The sequence below is a fragment of the Ziziphus jujuba genome, chromosome 3 (genome assembly GCF_031755915.1).
Source record: "Ziziphus jujuba cultivar Dongzao chromosome 3, ASM3175591v1".
In the NCBI taxonomy this organism is placed as follows: Eukaryota; Viridiplantae; Streptophyta; class Magnoliopsida; order Rosales; family Rhamnaceae; genus Ziziphus; species Ziziphus jujuba.
The window spans coordinates 9,327,382-9,340,261 of NC_083381.1; the positions used below are offsets into that span (position 1 = coordinate 9,327,382).

Below are 12,880 nucleotides of genomic sequence, written 5' to 3' on the forward strand. Positions count from 1 at the left end.
GTTTTCAATATACTTTTAAGTGTGAGAAAATAAATATGGATATTGATTTTGAGTTATGGATTATGGATTTGTATGTGTACCATTACTTTACTATGGACATTGATTTGGTGGATATTGATATGTGCACTATATTTCCATCCCCCATTGATCACGTGTTTCGTTGAGGCTGGATACTTTACGATGCCTTAGGACGCTAATGGCTGATAGATAGTTTTCCCTTTCCTCTGACTCTATGATATACTATGACACTAAATGTGGTCATATGATAGGTTTGATAATCGATATATTACATGAGTATATTATTTGGATTATGGCTATTGAAATATATTTTTTTTGCCTATGAGTTACCTATTGGAAAGATAAATCTTTTATCAAATTGTATATGTTATGATAGTTATTTTTATTATTTATATATTACATGAAATATGGGTTTTGTCATATTTAGGGAAATTCATGGGTTTTGGTTAAAATTCATTTTCTGAATTAAGGGACCTTATAACGAGTTAATGTAAGATCTTGAATGAAACATTTTTAGTTAAATGAAATTATTTTTCCAAGTTATATTATTATTCACTCACTAAGCTTGTCTTATAGATTTATATTTTTAAATTGTTCTCCTAGCCCTTAGTTGACAAGTTGCACACTATGTCTAGGCATTTTTCATCATCATCTTCGTGACTTCACCCTCTCTTATTTTTGTTATCGACATACTTCCTTTACTGATGTAACACCCCGACCCAATAAAATGCCCCAAGTTTGAATTTTTGATCAAGTTTGACGAAGATTGACCTAGTTAACCAACTGGGTCCCATGGTTGACTTTTCACTATGGGTGGAATTTAATGTTGAACGAGGTACCATGCTAAAGTATTCGTCGATATGAGTTCGTAGACTAGTAGTATGACAAAAATGGAACTACGGTTTAAACGTTATGAGCGAAACAAGATATGATCCGGATTAGTCAACAAGTTTGATGTTGACTTTTTATTTTCATAGGTTTTGGTGTTGATCCATGTATTATATGAAAGTGTTCGTCGATACGAGACTGTAGTGAGGTGGCATGCCTAATTTGGATATACAATTGAAGAGTTATAGATCTGTAAAGTTATATTTATTTTTCTCGAGACTGATTTTACTAGGTCATAAAATGTTTAAAAAAACCCTTGATTCATGCCACGTGCCACCAGTTAGGATGCACCATGTGTCACATTTATAAAGTGCCACATGCCATCCCTAATGAAATATTATTTTATCATTTTATTATATTATTATTTTATCATTTTATTTTATTTTTATTTTTAATTTTCATTTTTCTTTTCTTTCTTCTTCTTCCTCTCTCTCTCTCCCCTTCCTTCTCTCCTCCTCCCTCTCGGCCCCACCTCGACTACACCTTTTCTGGCCATCAGATGGCCACACGCACCAGATGATGTGATAGCCCATGGCTAGGCGAGCCCAGCCGTCAAATCTCTGGTAGGTTGGCTGATGGACTCACCAGATCTGTGCCCAATGCAGGTGGCTGGCGTCCTCCTTGTTGGTTGGTTTTCCGGCAGCTACCAGCTGTGTGACTAGTTGTTCCCCCCTATTTTGAGTCCCCTAATTTAAAAAATGGTCTCCATTTGTCGAAATTTCAAATGGATTGAAGGGAAGTTCGGTCGAGATTTCTTTATCATTTTCGATCACCGATGAGGAGATATGGAAGATTGAGTTAGCTATCCTTGATCATCATTCTTGAAGCTCTCATTTGACATATAGTTTGTAAATTTTGGATCGATATTTGAATTTTGCTATTTTGAGGAATTTTAAATATATATATATATATATAGATATGTGTATGTTTATATATTTTTAAATGCATAATTGCACAGATGTAAATATATGTATAGACATCCATGGGTAAATGTATGTATGTATGTATATATATATATATATATAGAATTGCACATGTATGCATATGCTTGTGTATGAAAATTCTATGGTGAGGACGGTCCACATGAGGACCGCAGTATTAGTGACGGTTTTTCATAGTATTAACGACGATTTTTTAGAAAATCGTCACCAATACTATAAAAAAACTGTCACCAATACTGTGGGCCGCATCATAGACGGACTGTGCTTGTGTATATATAAGAGTATATATATGTACACATGTGAAAGTGCACATAATTATTAGAAAGCTGTACATATACGTTTGGGTGAATACGTATATGTTAGTGTACATGAAGATGTTGTATATATATATATATACACATTGTGTGTTATTTTTATGTGATATAAATTATTGTGATATGAAAGTTATTCCGTGGTTTTAGTGAAATTTTTTGTATAAATTGATTTGAATGTTTGAGAAATTAATTATATTGATTATATTGAATTGTCGTGATCAAAAATATATTTATGTGTTTAATTATTTATTTATGCATGCATTTGGCATTATGGTGGTAGAAAGTGAAATATTCAATTTGATGCAATTGAGATGATGGATTACAAGATAATATGGAATTTTATGAAACTGGTAAAAGTGTACAATTTGTTTTTATTTTATTCAAATTTGATATTTTATGATATTATAAAATTTTATCAATTTTCGATGAACCATTCACATACTGGTGTTCTGTAGGTGTGGATGTGATTAGCACATGAGCGATGTGATGAGTGCACAAGTTGTAAGCTCTCCTGTGAGACGCTATGGACCTGAGGGTGGCAAGTTTCATATATTGGCCATAGCCGCCCCCTTCCATGGCTGGGATGGTAGCTATAAGGATCGATGCTGTTTGGATGCCATAGCTGCTGGATACAAGTTTCTCTTTTTAACCTCCCCGTCAGACTGTCCTTGGGACGCTAAGTACCATAGGACATCACTAGTATATTGTATAGTGCATCAAGTATCTTTTAATATATATATATATGGTATATTATATTATGTTTGTATGTATCACGCCGTACGGGGGTGACGATCCGATGTGGTCTATGAAGAGCTAGCCTCGTAACTATGCTGCTTACGAGTCCAGGGGATCGGACGGCCAATCTAGGCAACCATCCCTAACTGTATTGGTAGCAGGGAGTTGACGACAGCTGGAATCATGGATCACGTAGCATGTTGGAGGGTATCGTTTATACCTTCGATATGAGTGTACATTTCATAATATGTTTTGAATTTTAAAATATCATTTTACCTTTTATTATCTTATCTATTCATAATTTGATTTTCAAACATTATACTTAATTACTTATATTGTCATTACTATTATTAATATTATTCTTGTTATTGATTATTTATTATTATTTATCATGATTTCATTTACAATTATTTTCATTATTATTATTATTTATCATTGATATGGTCAATCATTATTATAGTCGCTATTAGTAATTGTCGTAATTACAATTATTGTTATTAATGTTGTTATTGTGAGTATTGATTTTTTTATTATCTATTCATTCATTATTATTATTATTATTATATGGTATCTTCAAACAAGTATCAGAACCTATGGGCAAGAAAGATAGCCATCGGGCAAGTATAATAGTCCTTAGACAAGTGGTAGCCTTTGGGCAAGTAAGATAGCCCTTGGGTAGGTGTGGTCATGTGATATCCCTTGAACAAGTGATCGCCTTCGGATAAGTATGATAGCTCTTGGGCATGTATGGTAATATGGTAGCCCTTGGACAAGTTATATTAATACTATTATTATCGTTAAAATGGTTGTTATTATTATTATTGTTAATGTGGTGGTTGTTTTACATTTTTATATTACGCATTGGTATGTTTGTAAAACAATATTTGAAATGTATTTGAGATGTATGACACTAAGTGGGTGGTGTGGGTGGACGTTAATGTTTAAAGGTATATTTTTATTCTTTACTTACTAGTTCATTTCTGTTGTGTATATGTTTTTATATAGTTTGATATTTAAGTGCTGCAAATTGTGGAAATTATTATAGTAAGGTGGGAGAGATAAGGTGGTACCATACATGAGTACATTTTCGTGCAGGTAAATTTTAAGGCATGTTCTATCCTTAGAGAAGATGTTGCCGAATTTTCCATAGGACGGTCCGGTAGGGTTTCCCTTGGATAGGGGATCGTCTAGGATTCCGGGAAGGGATCTTGGATGGGTTCTGACAACTGATGTATTATTCCTATATGCATACTTTTGCTCCACTTATTGTTTATTTGTTTTATTTGATCTTAAACTCCTACATTTCTTTGAGATTGCTCTAGTGGATTAATTTAATATGTATGACTATTATGTTATTTCTCTTTCTTTTGGCTTAGGACTGAAACCCTTGATGTTGATGTCGTTGATATGTGAAAATCTTTTAGAAGTGTTTATGATATTTTACTTATACTATCAATTGATATCTAATTTATAAGGAGGTTTTCCTAGATTTTCCTTAGAGAGTCCAATGGGGTCCTCCCTAGATGGGACTCCTTCAAATGTTTAGGAAGGACTCGAAAGCAATTTTGTCAACTCGGATGATTTACACTCTTAATCCTGAATGATAGCTACAATGCTCCTACATTTATTTTTCAAAATTTTAAGCATGTTTAAATGTTTTGAGTTTTAAGTGCTTAAAAATAATTTATAAGTTATACATTTCGCTTGTTGGTATTTATGCTATATACTCTTATACATGATTTTGATATGAAATAACAATTTGGAACTATTGAGATGTTTATACAGGAATTATCATTTATAAATTTGCAAGCTGAAATAATTAAATAACATGATTCGGTTCCTTGATGTTAATTTTTGGTTCATGGCATAATATTTGTTTTGAAAATGGAAAAGTATGGTTATGGATATCCTGGTTGTGAATATTGTACTATTGGGTTTTAATAGATGTACCATATAATACAAGTGTCTTTGTTATATTATTATTAAAATTATTAGCATGTAAGTTTCAATCATCCTATGAATAGTTACATGACATAAAAAAGAGATCATTGGGTACTGTGTCACTCTCTAATGACCATAGGATGGCAGATTTGCCACGATTCCTTTAGGACATTAAAGCATTGTGAGGTGGTTTCTTTCTTCTTCCTTATTGTTTCGTGGTGTTTAGGGACATTGCGCACCATGTGCTTGACAGCACTAGGTGTATAGTATCTTACATTATATGTTTTTGTGATCTATTTGTGATTTTACTGCCTTTTCATAATTAGTTTTTTAATATAATTATACTACTTATGCCTAGTACTAACCTTGTGTTTACTTTTGATTCATGATGCTTTAAATTGTTTATTATGAAGTATTTATTTAATAATATTCATTGTAGACACAAGTTGGGTTTTGTAAAATTGTTTTAAAAGGAGACCTTTCTAAAAGATTTGTAATGCAAGATCTTGAGAAAATGAATTTTCGAAAATAAGTTATTATTTTCTTATGGCACTAAACCGCTTATTGAAATATTTTTATTTTACTTTTATTGCTTTTAATGTATGTTTCTACGTTCAAGCAATTAACAAACAACTTACCTCGTGCATTGTCCCTTAAGCTCTTTCCCCACAACTGTAGTAATTCACTTTCCTTTCTCTCTATAATTTTTTTGTTTAGAAACATTCATATCGTCTGTATAACTTAAATTTATAAATTACTCTTAAAATGCTCTGATTTAAATTATGGACACTGTAATGGGCGTAGTTATGTATCTATGGTAACATAACCTTATATGACTATGTGGTGGTCGTTGTTATGAAACTGTAATAAAGGTATTTGTATGCTATTACGAAATATATATGTTACGAAATTTTTTATGTATCTGGAGTGTCATTTCATTTGCATATGTTTGAGATTATTGTTGGTTTTAAGTGAGAATTCATTGGAATTTTTTATTTTATTTATTTATTATTATTATTTTTTGTTTTGTTTTGTAAAGATGATTCGGTAGGACTCTTATAAAGATGGTTCAGTGGGACTTTAATAGACACGGCTATTTAGAATTATGGACAAAATCCTATAGCGAATCCTGTCTATGAGAAATGGAATTCTAAAGTACATGGTAAAAAGTAATCACTTTGTCACTAGATATTGAAATCATAATGAACGAACTCTTCTCCTCATCCATTAAAGAGAAATAAAAGTGATCAATACATGAAAAAATTTTAACAAAATCATTATATTTTTATAATATATAATTTTAATACACTCACATACTTTTCTCTTTTAATCCTTTTACCTTTTAATTAAAATGAAAAATTCATTATCAACAAAGGTAAACCACAAGCAAAACAAACAAATCAAATGATACCAGGTTGGGGTCCATTCGAAGACTGTCTCACCACCACATACCATTTTTTCTTTTTTTAATTTCTTTAAAATAAAGACCACATATACTTTCTAAAAGGATTGTCACATTCGTAATAATTCTCATATTATATGTTTACAAAATAAAAAGAATAAAAAAATCCATATTTGGCTAAAAGTGAAATAATAATACATTGTCATTTGTAAGGAGGGAAAAAAACAAAAAAACAAAAACAAAAATAAAAAAAAGACATTATCGATCAAATTTATTTTATTTTAGTTTTAGTCAAGCACTCTTGAGGTGTATAGTTTTGATTGGGCTAACCAAATTTGATTGAATCCAAGTTTGCTCTATAAATAATATCACATGGACTTTATTCCCTTCATTCATCCATGCCTTGTTTTTTTTTTTTTTATTTCCTTTTGGTGCTGAATCCTTCATTGATCTAAGTCGGGGGCTATAGGAAATAATTGCGATACTTTGTTTTATCTTCCTCCTTTGCATCAAAATGGCTTTCCCCAAGCTCTTTATTATCACAACGGCTATCATCTTGCTGATATTCTCCGCAGTTGCTACTGCCATGCTTCAAGATGCAAAACTCAATCTGAACCTCGGTTAGTACCATACCATTGTTTGGTAACAATTTTCTCTTCCTTTTTTTTTTTTTTTTTTTAATTCAATTCTTTCTGTTTGGAATATCGTTCAAAAATTTCTTTGTCTTCGTCAAGTAACTGGAGGAATTCACAATTTAATTATACAAACATTCTCAAATGCAAGCAGCATACTAGTTAAAATTAATACATCCATATCCATTTAAAAATATGCAGTTTAAGTAGGTTTGAACAAGATAAAGCATTTCATGCAGGGTATAATAGAAAATATAGTTTATTTGGTTAATTACGCCTGCAGTTTATCACCTTTGGTCCTTAAATTCAAAATGTTTTAGTTTCGGCTCTCAAGTTTTAATTTGTTGTATTTTGGTTAAATTGAAATTTTAGCAAACAGTGATTAACTCTTATGTCATTTTCAATAAATATTAAACACAATTTGCTGCAATATAAGTCCTTTGGTTTTTTTTATATAAAGAAAAAAAAGAGAAAATATCTTTTAATACACTCAAATCATTAACTGTTGTTTTTCAGGAATTTAATCAGACCAAAATGAATTGGAAGCCTAATTTTAAAGGTTTTAAATTTGAGAACCAAAAGTACACTTTTTCCTAATTGCAGATATGAAAGAGCAATTCATCTTAGTTAGCCGCTGAATTATTTATTTATCTGTTTATTAATTTTTTTTTTTTTTTTTTTTTTTTTTTTGTGTGTGAATATGAATGCTTGATATATGGTGGGGCAGGAAGAAGAGTTCTTAGTGTAGCTAACCAGCGTCCCCACCACCAACATGACTCTGACTTATACAGAGCACCACCCTATGATGGCACACCGGATCCACCATCCCCTGGCGGCTTCGTCCCACCAGCTGGGTAAGATACGCTTCCATCCCACGGCAAGTCCACCAGAAAAGAGTACTTGCTTAGCTAGCCACCGGAGAAGCAATATGGATGTTAGAGAAGGATCGATATGTTACCCTATTTAATGTGATTTATAATTGAAGATGAGTCTACGCTATAGATTTAACTGTGTTTGCATAAGTGCTAAGAGTATGTGTTTGATGCTACAACCCAGTATAATTTTAAGGATGGTGTGTTAATTACCATTGTATGCGGTATGTGCTCCAGTTTATTATTATAGCAGCTAGGTTTCAAAATTATAATATATTATAAACAGCTTGTTAATTAGGTAAAATTTTATAACGTCTCAGTTTTTTATTTTATTTCTACTTCCCTGTGCGTAGTTGCTTAATTTCAATGTTACTGTTAGTTGAACATTTCAAATTAACTGCAATTTATTTGAAAATTACAAATAACTTGAAATGGTTTTTAATTTAATATTTATGCTTTTTTTCTCTCTAAAATTATAGTTAATAGAAATATCTAACAAACTTTATGTACCATAAATGGACACTAATAAACATTTGAACTGCTCTCCTTTTATGACATCGAAATCCCTATAATGTGACTCCTCTTCCTATCCATGCAATAGATAAATAACACATTAATGGATGCATTAAAAATTAATAAGATCGTGATATTTAATGTCTTAATAATTTTGCTACCTACCTTCGTATACTTTTCCTTTTTTTTTTTTTTTTTAATTGATAATGAAAAATTCATTATCAATAAAAGGAAACCACAACAAAAAACAAACAAGTAGCTGGCCCACTTCCCAGAACAGGATAAAAGATTGGGGTCCGTTCCAGCCCTTGCTGCCATATATCTATGTATACTAAAAAAGCGACCACATACTGTTTTTTTTCCCTTTTTTTTTAATTTTTTTTTTTTTTAGGGGGATATCTAACGACCACATACTTGCTACAAGGATTATGACACCCTAATTAACAATTCTCTTGTCATTATCTCTTTACAAAAAGAAAAAAAATATATATATATGTGTGCCATGGTTAATGACGTAACTCCCAAATTCTAATCCTAACATGGGTTATTACCATGCTATCGTTTGTTCTCACATTCAGACAGTTTTGATAGCAATTTTCTTTCTTTCTGCTACCATCAATACTGTAGAAGTTTTTAACAATGTTCTGAAATTTTATTCCAGCAATCATAGTACTAAGAATATTAATGCAGCCATATATACCGGTCTCAAATCATACAGTTAAGCGAAGTTTCATCCATATAATTAATATAAGGATGTCACAGGGTGCAAGTGAATATATATATATATATACTCTATCTCCTGTAAAGTAATCCCTGATTTAATTAAATTCAAGATGCTCATATGGCTAATACTTACTAGCTAGTTGTATTATTAGTTGTTATTTAAATTCAAATTTTAAAATTTAAAGTGGGATGTGATAATACTTAGCACTTGCCAAGTTAAGGATTTTGTTGGTAATGTGTTTCCAACATAAAATGGGAATATGTTGATATATCAAATGCTAAGGGTGTCAACTTAATCAGTGATTTAACAATAAAATCCTAGTTAAGCTAGTAACAATACTTAGTATCGCTACATTTATAGGCGGCCATCATATAAATTTGTAGTAGAAAAATTTGATCTAAAAAGCAAAATTAAACTTTGTATATAATTTATAAAATTGTGATTAATTAAATCAATGAAATAATAAGAGAAATATTTTAATTAATCAAAAACCTCAATTTGAATAGGCAATAAAATACAATAAAATTCATGTTAAAATCTCAAATTGAAATAAATAATAAAAACATGAATAAATGCATTTTAAAACACCAAATTAAAATAAATAATAGAGAAGATAAAATTATGTTAAAATACATTTTAAATATTTGGTTTGAAAATCATATGGAGAAAACCACTTGATACACCACACTATATACCAGTGGTGTCAGGCGATACCCACTATCCTAAGTACCACTTTGATGGGGCGATTAAAGAGAGAACCTACAAACAGTTGCCTTGGTATCCCAATAGCATCGATGCTTGATCCTCGCAATGCCTTATATTTGCCAAACCTCAGGTTTGTAGCATCCCACTAGACGAACATACATACTTGCACGCTAACAAACAGATATAGTACAGAACACGAGTACTATATGGTGCATCTAAAACCACTGAATCATAATCTCATAAAATATAACGTGTTTAGAACATCATTTTTAAACCCATAAAATCTCACATTTCCTTTTAAAACCCCCGTTATAAATCTATCACTTTAAATTCCTCAAATTTTACCATCGTAAATCCAAATTCATAAATAATTAAATGCATAAACATATTCTCAACACAATAATTTGATACAAATATTTACCTCAAACTCTTAAAATTAATTTATACAAAATTACGTTAAGCCACATAAAATCCACAAATAATTTAAGTTGGCAAAAATACATTTTAAGATGCATAATAATTTTGTCAATAAATTTAACAATAACTTAGCGATAAGTTTAAAACGTAATTTCTTTAAAACCCAAATTATTAATTGATACAACATGTATATTTAAACCATCACAATTTGGCATCAGAAATTTAAATGACAAATTTTCTTAATTATTAAACATGCAACATTTTTTTTAGAAATTCAATTAAGGCTATACCATATTTAACAAACCCAAAATAACTTTGGAAAAGGATCACTCACCTTAAATGCGTGGATCACTTAAGATCCTTTAGGGGATCGGCCTCACGATTCACACGTGTACTTAAAATATCAACCACACATAATATTGATTAAAATAATATTTTAACTGTATTTAATATACACGGGTTACGTCGGGAAACTATTACAAACATTGTCCAAAATATACAAATTATATACCAAAACCAAGCTTGTAACACAAGGATTACAGATTGGTTCTTACCTCTCGGAGGTCGAACCGGTGGTGGTCGAGATCTAATGGGGAATGTTGGAACCAACTGTCACCGAATCTCCAAATTTGTTGAGATTTGGAGGAATTGGACCTCAGATTTAGGACTAGGGAGATCAAATTAGGATTAATATGTGGGTGGTGTCATTGAAAACTCATCGAAACTAAGAATTTCAGCCGTCGTGGTCACTGAAAAAGCCATCAGCAGCAGCACATCCAATGGCCACTAGTCGTTAAATTTAGTGGAGAGGTAGATCGGAGGGTGGGTAACATGGTGGTCTGGATAGTATCTAAAATGGATGGCTAGATTGAGAAAAATCAAACCGTCAAAATCAATGATGCCATCGCCGAAAATCTCCTTGATCCCCGCACATCGTCTGTGTTCTGGCCATGAAATTTAGTTGGCCAACCATTTTGAGGTGGCCAACCTGGTGGTTCGGCGCATGCACAACAATAGTGGCTATTGCACAATGGATCACAGTAGGCCAATTTTCTCTCTCCTCTCTTTTTTTTCTCTCTCCTCTTTCTCTTTCTCTATCTTCTTTCCTCATCCATGACTCACACATTTCCAGCAATAAAACACCATTGTGGGTGCCACTGTGCACTAACGGGATTGGTTGACAAGCGATACATGGTACAGTGTCAATGGACACTGTGCAGATGTTTTCCACACCCACACAATTGTGTACATGACAATACAATCTCATAAAAACTTCGTAGGTCCATAACTTTTTAACCAAATGTCCAAATTAAGTGTGTCGCTAGTATATGAATTCATATCAATGAGTACTTTACAACCATAGAAAAGTCAAAATCAAAATTCACAAGAATAATAAGTCAAACACTGCACTACTTGGTCAGTCCGGACTACAACTTGTTTCACTTATAACTTTCAAACCACAACTCTGTTTTTGACGTGTTGCTAGTCCATGAACTTTGGTTGACAGGTACTTCACAATGGTACCTTGGACAACATAAAACTCTATCTGAAACAAAAAGTCAACATAAACCCATTCAGTCAATGTGGATCAATGTGAGAAAAATTCCGGTGTACTTCGAGACAGGGTGTTACAACCAGCAATCCTTGTACTTCTATTGTGTCTAATCCTGCTATTCAAACTTTTGGAATGCTAAACCACCTATACTCAACAAAGCCTGGCAAGAACAACTTTCTCCAATGGAGGCAATAAGCGTTTACCGCTATCGAGGGAAATAAGATGCTACAATACATTCGCGATTGAGATGCCATGCTTACTAAATATCTAACCTAGGATGATAGGAAAAAAGGAGTCATCAACAATGAATATGTTACTTGGAATCAATATGATTAAATACTCATGCATTGCTAATTGGAATTAATGACACACAACATTCAAACACAAATGGTAGGGCTTCATACATCTTTACAGATTAGAGAAGCAATTGAACATCTTTTCTATTCACAGCCATAGGCATAGAAGATCCAATATTATACAAGCTTCAATTACTTTTACATGGCTAAGCTTAAAATACATTAGTAGTTCCCTTAGTCCATCTTTACCCTTTTTTTGGGTACAAAAAAGGGGTAAAAAGAACCCAAGAGAACAACAAAACTAAGCAGCAATTAACATTGAGGGAAAAAATTCCCATTGAGTTAGTAAACAACAAATCTTTAGCCTCCTTAATTGAGTGACCCAAAAAAAAGAAAAAAAAGAATTCTTAAAAAGCAAGAATGACTCAATTGGCCTCCCTGTAGATGTGAATAATGTAAACATGCAAGTCTACTAATCATATATTTGCAGCTTATAACCAAGCAATAACAATTATTATAAAATTGATGAAGCCTGTTAACTTACTAGAAAATTAACATAATTATTTACAGCTATTCACAAAAATCAAAATAATAAAATAAAACCAAAAAAAAAGTTTACTGGGTCATAGGCTCATGGCCCAACTTTTTATTACGGGTTGCAAATTTTTGAAAAAGAACGGTGTCAGTGCTACTGCAGTCGGACCCACAAAAAGAAAAATGAAAAAGAATCGTAAATTTGTAATGAAGAGTAATATTGTACAAATTTTGGTAAAAAAATTTAATAAATGGAAAATTACTACATAATTAAATGTATTTTCAAAATTAAAGCATGTCTTTTTGTCCTTGGCGCATAGAGAGACTCATAAATTCATCAATAAAACATTTTCCCGTTTTACTAGGATGTTTACTTTTGTATATCTTCACAAG

The 12,880-nt window shown here is 31.8% G+C and overlaps 1 long non-coding RNA gene across 1 annotated transcript; it reads left to right on the plus strand.

Moving 5' to 3' along the window:
• The first annotated feature begins 6,430 nt into the window (after positions 1 to 6,430).
• On the plus strand, positions 6,431 to 8,081 carry LOC107433484 (uncharacterized). The gene is made up of 2 exons (XR_001582803.4): positions 6,431 to 6,859; positions 7,599 to 8,081. It is a non-coding gene; the product is annotated as an uncharacterized LOC107433484 (long non-coding RNA).
• The last annotated feature ends 4,799 nt before the right edge of the window (positions 8,082 to 12,880 follow it).